The sequence below is a fragment of the Stegodyphus dumicola genome, chromosome 2 (assembly GCF_044657685.1).
Source record: "Stegodyphus dumicola isolate Sdum_Otavi_A_Nest chromosome 2, ASM4465768v1".
NCBI classification, from domain to species: domain Eukaryota; kingdom Metazoa; phylum Arthropoda; class Arachnida; order Araneae; family Eresidae; genus Stegodyphus; species Stegodyphus dumicola.
Genome location: NC_140769.1, coordinates 116,339,284 through 116,351,871, shown reverse-complemented (window position 1 = coordinate 116,351,871; position 12,588 = coordinate 116,339,284). Strand labels below are relative to the sequence as shown.

The window sequence follows — 12,588 nt, the reverse complement described above, 5'->3', positions numbered from 1 at the left end:
TACCTGGAAAGAGCTAAATAAAACGTTAGCTGATAAATATAATATAACTAAAATAGACGATAAACTAAAAGGAGGCAACTTAATCATCAAAGTCTTCGACTTACAGGAATACAGGAAAATACAAGAATATTTTAAAGAGAAGAAGATTACATATCATTCATTCATACTGCACTCTGAAAAAACTGTTCGAGCAATTATTAAAGACCTATCTAATGATCTCACTGAGCAAGAGATTGAAGAAGACATCAAAGCTCAAGGTATCCCTATTATCAAAGTAAAACATCTTACCAAAATAACGGAAGGAAAATCAAATTATATCCCTGTTTATTATATAGAAGTCCCTCGTACAGAGGAAGGCAAGAAAATTATGCATATTGAGAAAATTATTGGCCTCTGGGTTCGCGTAATTAAATATAATTCTAAACCAGGACCTACGCAATGCTACAACTGTCAGCGCTACAACCATACACAGCGTGCGTGTCATAATGAACCTCGCTGTGTACTCTGTGCTCAGAACCATCGTTCCCATCTCTGCCCTTCTAAGGGCACGCAAAATTATGATGCTGTATGTGCCCTTTGTCACGGACCACATCCAGCATCCTCAATAACTTGTCCTAGATGACCAGGCAACAATCAAAATAATGGTAAAATTGTTACAAACCCTGAAAATATTCAATATTCTGAAATGAAAACTATTGACAACAATACCATCCGTTCAAATAACTACTGTCTGTCTATGGTAAGAACAGCTCTCGCCAGTTTGTCTGCAGCTGTCTGTTGTCGTAGAAACGAGCCCTAACCCATTTTTCATAGGGGTGTCTTGAAGACTTACTTCTGAGTTTGCCACCTTGGCGCATTTAAAGATGATTTGGCGATATTCACATCTTGTTTTAGTTTCAAGTAAAATTATCATTGACCCTTTGCGTCGACCCCGACATCCAATTTCCGAAAATGAAAATTCGATGGCGTAGATAAAGGTTTTGCAGTCAAGAAACGGTCTTTGATTTTGCCGTGTGAGGTACAAGTCGCGGAATTTGCCATCCCTCTAGATGTACAATGAGTAAAAATAAACTTGTAGGGAAATAAATTTAAAAATCCGTGTTTATTTTTGAAGAAAAATTTTAATTTTGACATTTAAAAAAATCATGCTATTATTTTGCTTCTTTTTTGTTTATTTGTTTGCTTGCAAATTCATAGATGACATCTTAGAAATCTACTTGATTGCACCATTCTCTGTAATATAGTATAGACGCACTTCATAAATATAAAATAAATTTAATTTTTATAGTTCTCCCCTCTAGCTGATCTACCGTGAACATTCAAAGCAATTTCTTCAGTCTTTAAATGACGTTCTGCTATGTTTTTATTTCAAAATTTTCTGTTAATTTATTGCTTGTGCCTTAATAATGACTAAAAATTTTATCATTAAATGTATATGGAATCATCTTGAAAGTAAGAGCGTTTTTTACATACCCATGCTCTCAATAAATACTTTTTGCGAACATTTCTTCTTTTCCGATACCTTTAAACTAAACCAAAAGCTGGTTAATTTAATGGCGGAAGGAAGCAAAGGTGAATTAAAATCAAAACTGCTTTTTGCTTAATTACCAGTGGTTTGGGTTGGTTTATATGATTACGGAAAGCCCCTAGGGTTAAATGCCTAAGAGGAGGGATGCCTTCATGGAGGGCTTGCTAAGGAAAACTGGCTGTGCGCCCAAAACCGTATCATGTTGCCAACATTTCTTAAAAGCTAAATTGCTGTCAATCCATGTTTCATCGATGTAAACGATGTGGCGTTCACTTGCTCTGAGTTTTCTCATTTCGCGTAAATAATTGTTCCTCCAAAATACAATGTGAAGTCTTTCGATAAGAATTTTTTTTTTTCCTACGCATTCCAACGAAAATTCATTGAACACAAAACTTTGCACAAAGAGTCTTTTTGCCACGGGAAGTCTATTTTTTGCCTCAAGACAGGCAGTAATTTCCGCACAGATGGCACTTTCTTTTCTTTGATGTAAAAGTCTTGTATTGTCTGCCGTAGAACGCATTTGTCAAAATCGTCAATTTCACAATTATGATTAGCAGGGCTTTTACATTTCTTTCCAAGTGTATTCAGAAGTTTATTTTCACCCATTGTTGATACTTCGCTCTTCAAAACTTAAGGAAGAGGAGCTATTAAAGAGTTCGCCGAAGCTTCAGAAGCGTAAAATTCTGCGACATTATACACGATTTGACGTGACTGAGACTTTAAAGGTTGACCTTTCTTAAACTGGAAGGGCATTTTAAAAAATTGGCGATTAACAAAGCACTACGAAAATCAAGCTAAATAGAAGCTTGAGCAAATGCTAGCACAAAAGATATAACAACGAGAATAAAAATAGCTAATAGTAATAATATAAGGCTTAAGAAAAGATGCGTGCAGCTGGAATGAAGCCGAGAAGACGAATGATAAACTTCCCTTAAGCCAACAGTCGCCAAAAACAAAATAACAATAAAGCAACCCTTGGTTCGTCCCTATTTGAAATATACTAGCCCTGTTGCTATAGTGACCGCCACTCGCCAGACACCGTGGCGGGGGCTGTTCTTACCGTAGACAGACAGTATGCCAATGCTCCACAAACTGAAAATAGGTCACGTGAACAAATGGACCAATCAGGAAATATCAATACGTATTCCGCCGTCTTACGAAAAACAACTAAACAGCAGCCAAATAATCAGCCTTCTAACCCCACTATGAAATCTAATGTAAACAACAGAAACACTGGAAATTTTGAACGCACAGAAGAAAACTTAAATCAATTCATTATGTTTATGTCCTCAATATACGAATTATACGACGATTTTTGCAAAGCGTCCACCACTACAGAAAAAAATGATGGTTGCTTTTGAAGCGTTAAAGATCTATGATACTATCAACCATGAATAATACAAATCAGATGAGAAATTACCATAACTACAATAGACTCAACTATTCTAAATTTGCGTTTTATAATTGCAATGGCCTTACTCGGCAACATCTTCAAATTACACAATTTATCTTCAATAAATATCTTTCTACGGACCTTGCCTTTCCCCATCGATGACGAATAGCTGATATGCTTGGCTGTGTCTACCCGTACGACGTCGGACGTTTAGCTGAAACATGGTAAAAATGCTAAACATACGACTAGTTGCGCAGAGACACTTTCGTGATTTCTGAGCATTCCGACCAGTCGTAAAGAGATGTTTGTTTACATTTGTGTTGATTATCGGAAGGGTGAATTGCTTTTCCTTGTAGTGCTAGAATGTCAAGAAAAAGTTATTTTTTATTTCGTTTGATGACTAATTACTATCATTCTTTGATAGATATCTAAAACATTAAACATTATATAAAATAAAGAACTTTGAATATATCTGAATATTATTCTTGTTTTAAATTGCTAATGTTTGATCATTTTATACTGATGCGGAGTTTACACAAATAATCAAAATTTCTTGAAATTCTTATCAACAGATTTAAATAAATCATGCATGCAAGCAGCAAAATCACATTCTTATGAAACGAAATTGAAAAATCGTCTTAAAACCTTGTGTAATTTTTCAGTCATGCGTAGCTAAATATTTCTATAAAATTGCATACAGAAGCATTTATATACATAAAGAGTGTGTTCAGGAGATTAATTCAGAAATGTATGTGCATATGCTTGTATGTACGGATGTAGGTGTTCATGTAGCATATGTATATGTGTGTACATACGTTTGTGTGTGTGTGCACAGATATACATGCATACATACATTTTTGAGTCTGGTCTCGAAAACTGTCTAGCTGAAAAATAATGTAAACAAACCACCCAGCTCCTTAAAAAAAAAGTTTAGAAATTTTTTATCATAATTTTGGTTTCTACAGCAAACTTTTGTGTGTGGGTTTGTTTTAAACTCTTAGAACTCAAATCTTAATATAAAGACGAGAAATTTTTTTACCTTTTGATAGTGTACCTTGATTTATTAAAAACACAATTGACTTTCTTATATTTAATATTGAAAAGAAGGAGGGGGATATGTACAAAATTATAATAAAGATAATTCTAAGGTATTTTTTTATAAATATATGTGACTGATTACACACTCTGAATATAGAAAATAATCGCTTGCAAATGACTTATGCAGTATTTGTTTTATTATCATATCCTGCTCCCATAAGCTCAAAAATAAAACTTTATACAGGAAAGTCATTTTACCTCCAAATATATTTTATGGTATTGAAGTATGATAACAGATGATTATTTTTGTTAGAAAAATTATAATGTTATGAATATTTTCCTGAAAATAATTATACATTATATTCAAGCATATTTATATATTAATATATATATATTATATTCAAGTAATAGATGACATATTTATATATTCTGTTTAAGAAATAAATGGCAGCACTATGTCTTGTCATTAACTTTATCAAAAGAACTTATAGGTTCAAAGCACCTAATTTCTAGTATAAGAACTGTACTTCAAATGTCCTTTTTTTTTTTTTTTTTTTTTTTTTTTTTTTTTTTTAAGAGTTTTGCTTTATACTATTTACAGATGTGACATCTGAAATAATGCAATAGTATTTGTATGTATATAGAGTAAAATATTAGTAAATTCTACATAAGTACATTATTATTCTAAGATAATGTATTTAAAAATATTCAGTTTAATGCAAATATGTGAATCAATTTATACATATAAATTTTAAGTGTATGACTTCTGTTGGATGTTTTAAGTAAACAATCAAAAAAATTAACCTTTTTATCAACTTATCTTGCACATATATACATTATTACTTTTTTTTTCCTTTAAGAGTAAACTTAATCTAATATAATAATCTAAAAATAAATAATACACAACATATATTAAGGCAGACCATTTTTAGTACAGTAACAAATAATACAAGCAATATAATTTAATACTTTCAGTCGTTAAAGAATGAAGTGAGTTTTGTGAAGCTATTTAATGAAAAAATCTGAAAACAATTTTTGATGGTTCTAAAATACAAGTTCTAAAAGAATTAAAATATGTACATGATATAAATGCCGCTCTTTTTGTTTTAACCCCCTTTGAATAAATTTTAACCAATTTGATACTTTTTTTACTTCTTTTCAAAACCTTGAAATACATGAGAAACTGATTTCAGGACCAACACATTTCAAGAAATATTGCTAACTGCAATGAATCAGCACACATGTATGACTTCATCAGAACCATTAGAATGTCTTGTATTACCTTTATTTATTTATTTAAAGTTACTAATGGATTTATATGTAGAAGAGCTGAGATTTCTTATACAGTTACCACACTGGCATTTTTAATGATCTTTTCACTAATGATTTAAAATCTCTCTATATTTTTTTATTATTATTCAAATGAAAAGTTTTTGTTCATTTGTTTCCAAAATAACAGCTACTTCCTTAGTTCAATTATTATTTTTTTTTTAACTGGTTTGTCTGGTAAACTCCTGTGAATTTTTTTTTTTTTTTTTTTGTGAATACATTAATTCTGTAATTTGTTGTTTTCAGTTTTTAATTTCTCTTTTGAAAAGTTTTCTGCAGTTTAACTTAATAGCCTTGAAACTTATGATCAACATTCAAAATCTAACTTCCATTTTAAATTTCAATGTTTACCTGGATTCATAACAAGTGTATTATTTTTAAATTATTCAGACAACTTAAGAGCTCTGTGTCTTACATCTTCATAATGGTAGAAAATTTCATTGTACAGCCTATGTACATTTTAGTTTTATCATGTCATGCCATTTGTGAAATATTCCTTCTCTCTGTTTAATTTTATTCCATATATAGAGATATTCAGTAAGTTTAAGCATAATAAATTTGTAGAAGATAAATGTCTAAAATTCCATTTTCAGTTTCCTATGTAGACTTAAATGCATTTAGTACAGCAATCAATTACGCATTGAATTCCAATATAAAAATATTTTTTATTCAGATCATTCTTGAACATCATTCAAATCATCATCAGACTGCAGTATGAAATATACAAATACTTCTTCTGTTTTTGAAACAAAAAAGAATGATGACAAGGTCTAGTGAACATTGTGCATAGGGTATAAGCTGAAATTATCATTCCTGGAACAGCAATCTGGCAAATTTTAGTCTTGTGTGCTGCAGCGTTTTTATGCAAAGCGGAATTTTACTGCTGAGTTTGCTACACAGTTTTATAGTTAATAGGAATAGTATTGGATTATTACGTCAAAAAATGTGAGAACTATCTGTCTAAGAGAAGATATGCCTTTTCAAAGGAACAATATAAGGAAAACTGGCTCTGATTCACTTTATACATGCAAACAGCAAAATCCCCTCTGCAGATAGCCTATTCGTCAAGATAAAACTCTGAGCGAATTACTAGCATTCAGCGGATTTACCTCTCAGCCGCTGGTGGACCTAGTACAAGTTGAGTCAACATGTTAGCGTAATAAACACCTTTTATCATGATATTATGTGACCTATAATCTATAAGCAATGCTCTTCATAAAAAATGTTAATTCTGTTTGCTTTCTGGATTCTGAACTTAGCTCTTGTTTATCTATTCTCTTGTTTTGAGATCTGCTCATCAAAACAGAGCAGCAGGTCAATTAAAGAAGGATATGCATGCAGTGCAATCATCTTCAGTACGATCTCAAGTCATAGTCACGTCTTTAATCCACCTAAACTCCAGTCCCAGTACTTCTCACTCTTTGAGCAAAAGTATAATTCCTGTTGGAGTCTAAATTAAGATGAGTTCCGGTATTTCAATTTTCTACTGAACTATTTTCATTAATTAAATTGAATTATCTAATTTTATTTATTAATTTACATTTTATTTTTATTTTTTTCTTTATTTTTATCTTTGTTGACGACCTTTCATAGTCCTTCTTCTTTTAGAAATTAAGTACTGAACTCAATGCGTTGAGGCATAAATTGAACAGGCACTCGTATAATCCTATGGCAAACATTCCACACTTGCTAGATAATGTGTTTCACATTGAGGACATCGAAGCACTGAGCCTACGCAGGCCAGATAGAGCTTAAGTCACATTATTTTGATCACAGCAAAGCACGCAAGGGCTTTCTGCCTAAGAACAGGGATGCTTTTGTGGAGCACTTTTTAAAGGTTCGATTTGGTTTGTTTGATTTTAGAAAAGCACTTGAAGGCTATTTGTCTAACAAGAGCAAAGATTCTTGATGGCTTCATGATGGACTTTTCGAAGAAAACTAGCTGGCATTCACATTGCGCAAGAGAAAACATCAAAAACTCCCATGCGACCAGTCCGTTCGCTGGAATTTCAAACCAGTCGAACTAACAGTTTTCACCAAATTTACTGGTAGGTTTATGCTCAACAAGGGACATATTTTTGGAGCAAGTAGGTTGTGTAAGTGTCAGTAAATGATGTAGCCAGTCTTGGGCAATAAGCTATGAGAGGCGTTCATTATCAGACATATAAAAATAGTGATATCAGTGAATGAAATTTAAAAAAATAATAATTCCATTTTGCTACAAACTTCATACACAGAAAACAAGAGAAATAATGCTTTGAATTTTGCTCATCAGAAGAAGCATTAAATAATACAGCACTTTTGATGAGCACAGTTAATTGGTGTGTATATGTATTTTAATCAGTGAGCTTTCTAAAAGATTTTTCATGGAATGGTCAAACTTTCTTAATTTCTCAACCAGACTAGCAGCATTGTTCATCTGACATGAGACAAACTTGAATTAAGATATACATAATTTTTAAAACAGGGCACATAAGTTTCTATATAATGGCTAACGTAAATTATATTTTATGTTAGCCATTATATAGAAAACTGGCTAAATAAACAGAAAATCTAAAAAATACAGCCTCTTATTCCACAAATAAAAAAAAAGGACAAATAATATTAAAATGAACTCAATGATTGCAGACTATAGTAATAACAATTTATTCAAAATGAATATAGATGCAATATTTTACTTTTAAATATGTCAAGAAACTCGTAGTGATCATCCAGCTAATTCAGTTTGCTTTTAAAAAAGTGTGCATTGAAATAAATAAATAAAAAAACAAAAAAACAAAAAAACAAGAATTTAAAGAAAAAAAGAACAAGAGCTTTTCATTATTAAAAACTTTTACGACCTAGAAGAAATCTAATCATATCCTTTCACATTACCATCCATGCACACCAATCACATAATCATCCAGCTAGTTGGAGAAAAATGGTTTTAGGTAATGAATGTATTTTGCTTTTTTAATTCCCCTGATATGAAACTCAGCCAGATCAGATTCGTGAATTTAATTGTAAAATACGGGTATTGAGAAGTAACTGTCATTGGCGAAGGGCTTGGGCATATTGTAGATGACAGTAGGAATCTGCCCCATAGTTATCCCTATGGGACGGACGGATAGAGGACTAATGTCAATTTCAAAAATATGTCTCTGCAATAATATTTTGTTAAATTAATCATGTGAGGTTTTTTTTGTGCGTTATGAAAAATGAGCACTATTTATGAACAACTTAAGATACTTAACAGTAAATTATCATCACAAAAAAGAAATGTATCTCTTTGAGTGTGTATATAGTGAGCTTGGATATATATATATATATATATAAAAGTATGTTTTATTTAGTATTATAATATATTATTCTTTTTCATATTTTTATGTTAAATGATAATTCTTAAATAGATAAGAATGAATGAATTTATAAAAACAATCATCTCAACCTTTATAATAAATGAAACCTAAAGATTTTCTCAAAATTTAATACAGTTATTCCCATACATGTTGATTTGGCATCCATAGTTGTTATGGCCAAACTATTATAATGCAAATAACAGAAGAAAAAAATACAAAATGCATTTTAAATGAGAACATGCCACATCATGCCAAAATAATTTGTACTAAAATTCCAATCATAAGCAAAAATATACAAGTATAAAATAAAAAAATAAAAAAAAAATATTGTTCTGACATCAAACACAATACTGCTTACTTTGCTTATAGTACTTAACATTTTATTCAGGGTTAAATTAAAACATCAAAATTCTCAACATTAGAGATACAGAAAATATATTAAAAATGTATATGATATAGTATACAATCCCAGCATGCACAATTTATCAATTAAATTTGACTTCCTTTATATGTATTTTTCAAATCATGAGAAACAGTTTTTGACTGATTTTTGTGATGAAACACTAGAAGATATTTTCCAAGAAAGGATGCTTTAAGGCAAACTGGCTTTCATTAATATTACACGTGGAAAAATCATGACGACGCTTATGCAGGCAGTCCATTCACCAGGATTCAAGCTATTAGTGTTCAGCTTCTCCCCAGCTTGTCCACTGGCACACAACAGCCTCTTGTAATACATTATCTGCAGACATGAAATCCTTCTGTATTTATATGAAAAGAAAAAGTTATACATTCAATATTAATTACAAAACCCATTTTCATACATGCCTACTGACAAATTATAAGTAATCCTCAACTCATGATGAGTATTGTTCCAATAGTTCCATCATAAGTTCATACTGATGTAACTCAGGGTCTTAATAAAATTATACCTTGGTATGTTTGATTATATTGTTAAGAATAAGGCTTCTGTTTCACATGAAAATGGTTTAAGGAGGTATAAACTTATGTGACATTTATAAACAATTTATTTGCATACATTCACATGAATTTTATAAAATTAATACATATTAATTAGTTGATAAGAACAAAAATATATACAAAATTCTTTTAATTAAAATAATGGATAAGTAACTGTTACTTATTTGAAAGAATTATTGTAAAATACAACTTAGTGAAAAATTATTATTCAGGTATGATCAGAATCCTATAAAAACAATGCATGTATGCATAAGCTGTTTATATTTTTCGGTAAAATAAACATTTGATCTGGACAACTGCATACTTTTATTTCAAGATGCTTTTTTAGCTAAGACTACATAATATACACTAATGTTTGTGAAAATCACAGCCATGAAGGAATTATGCACTTTGAACCAAACTTACATGAAATGTAAAGTGAGTTAAGACATACAAATGATTAAAATTACAAAGAGATTATGCATGCATGAAATGAGAACTGGCAGTTGTAAAGGACTGTAAAGTTGTGCTGAAATCTGTTTATCAACCTCCGTTTGCAGTGAACATTTAATTTGTGCTCAGTATGCCTCGTCAACAGCGGAGGATGCCATACCAACAAGTTTGAACGAGGCCACATCGTATGTATGCAAGAGGGTGGACTTTCATATCAAACAATCACAGCCCGCATGCAGCACAATGCCACAACAGTGATGCATGTTTGGAAGAAATGGACAGCGAGAACCAAACAAGGTGAAATCCTGGCAATGGGGCACACAACAGCACAGGACGACAAACACCTCATCTGCATGTCTGTGATGGATTGTAGAGCATCCTCTCGTATGTTAGTACAATATTGGAGCACGGTTACAAGTGTTCGTCGCTGTCTGCTGCAACATGAACTGCATGCAAGGGTTTCTCTACGCAGGATTGCCCTGTCGCTGAGTAACGTATGCCTCCGAATTCAGTGAGCACTGCAACTCAGTGCGTGGCGTGCTCTGTGGCAAAAAGTTGCTTTCTCCAACAAATCTTGCTACAATCTGGAGTATAATGATGACAGAGTATGCATTATTCGATGCATTCCAGGCACTATATTTTAGGGGGAAAAAATGCCTGTGCACAAGCTTTCTTTAAGGTACAACAGGTTTTGCATCTTCCCCAGATATGTTGCTCAATCAGCATGCCTAGGATTTCATCGGTCAGCGACTCGCACGTACAGCTAGTGGGGCACACACTGAAACTGAACTTTCACATCAAGTCAAAGCCATTCCCCAGGATTACATTCAGAACCTATACGATTCAATGCCACGATGTGTACAGGCTCTCGCTCAGCATGACAGAAGCCCAAAGTACTGATTTTCCAACTTTCGTTTTTTTTTTTTTTTTTTTTTTTTTTTTTTTTTTTTCCCTTTGTAAATGTGAATAAATTGTTTGTATCACTATCGGTAATACGCGGAATAAATTGCATTCATTTCCGACAATTCCTTCATGGTGTTGCATTTTTCACAAACATTAGTGTCTACAGCTTCCAGTGCCTGTTCAGCATCCTCTCGTATGTTACTGAAGATAAATGACTAACTGAAGACAATTTTTAATCTCTATTGAAATGCCCGTAATGATTCATTGCTAAGTACAGAATCTTAAATAACACTTGTCACTCCTAGCGATGCCTCATTCTGCCTCTAGTCCATCATCAGAAAACTTCATCAACCTGCTGTGGAGGAAGCTCCACGTTTATAAAATCATTGCCGTCATCTTCAAAGGCAGAATTACAGAGGTTCTGGGAATCACATATTATCTTTAAATTCTTTCAAAGCTTTTCTCAAGCCTTTTCTTGTACAATGCAATCATAAAATGCTTGTTGAAATTCTACTAAGTATCAACTGTAATCTCCAAATGCGGCTTTATGAATTTGTGTCCATCATCTATACAAATTACACTGACAAAAAAAAAAAAAAAAAAAAAAAAAAAGCATTATCTAATTTTTAAAATTACATTATCTTTCGGCTATGCCGAACTGGATGATGAAAGGGGCAATTCTCAGAACCCGCACATTTCCAGGAAACCCATGTAGCTAGGTTACCATTTTCACTTACTACAAAGACAACGCCAAACAATAATCGATTCTCGCTCAGATTGGGACCACGTGATCCTTCAGAAGCAGAACTTTCATCTGATTGGTTCATTTCTACCTGGGACAGAGTTTCAGCTGAGACATTTTTGGCGAGGTTTGAAGAAATATCACATAGCCGCTACATTGCTTCTGTAGCTAGGTGGGATTCTTTTTTTTCTAAGAATTCTCCCATTTAAACCAGTGCTACCAAAATCTTGTTTCTCAGGAAAGTTCCGTCTAGCAGGGACTGTTGCTAGAAGTAAATAACCGCTTTAATCAACACTCACTAATAATGTAGTAAAATCACAATGACCAAAATTAGCCTCAATCCACTATGTCTAATCCATTTTCAAAACACATGTTTCGCTTTTGAGATAAAAGGAGAGTGGAATGTGGAAATGAACATGAGCTCAGCATAAGAGCGTATAGGTAGTGATCACTTTAGGTTTTCTACAAACGACATTCAGTGGATGAGTTGAATGTTGCCTTTTTTTCCCTCCGAGATAGCTAGATGGTGTTACTAGGTGGCTTAAAGTACAGTCAAAAGTCTTTTATACGGAATGATCTATAATCCGGACCTCAAAGCTACAAACTTTCAGCACATGCTTAAACGCATCATGCGTTACGCATGCGCATATGCGTTTAATATATAATGGACGGTATAAGCTAAGCTAAAATTATCTATTTCAGTTAATGTTGCAGATCGCGTTGTTCCTTAATCTTCCAATTGGATCCGGCTTATTATTTTTTGCAGACTGTTAGAGCAATTTTATAAAAGTAAGCTTGAACTTTCGATTATGTCAAATAGAATTTCTGATATATATTTACTAATATGTAAAGGATCTACAAAGAGAAAGTATGTTTTGAAGTCTATTAAACAAAAAGTGGAATT

At 32.4% G+C, this 12,588-nt stretch overlaps 1 long non-coding RNA gene across 1 annotated transcript in view; it reads right to left on the bottom strand.

The window, feature by feature from the left end:
* Positions 1-8,744: 8,744 nt before the first annotated feature.
* Positions 8,745-12,588, bottom strand: part of LOC146998556 (uncharacterized) — a 123,174-nt gene continuing 119,330 nt past the window's right edge. Inside the window, exon 3 of the long non-coding RNA XR_015039326.1 lies at positions 8,745-9,387. This is a non-coding gene — a long non-coding RNA (uncharacterized LOC146998556). The remainder of the gene's footprint in view (positions 9,388-12,588) is intronic.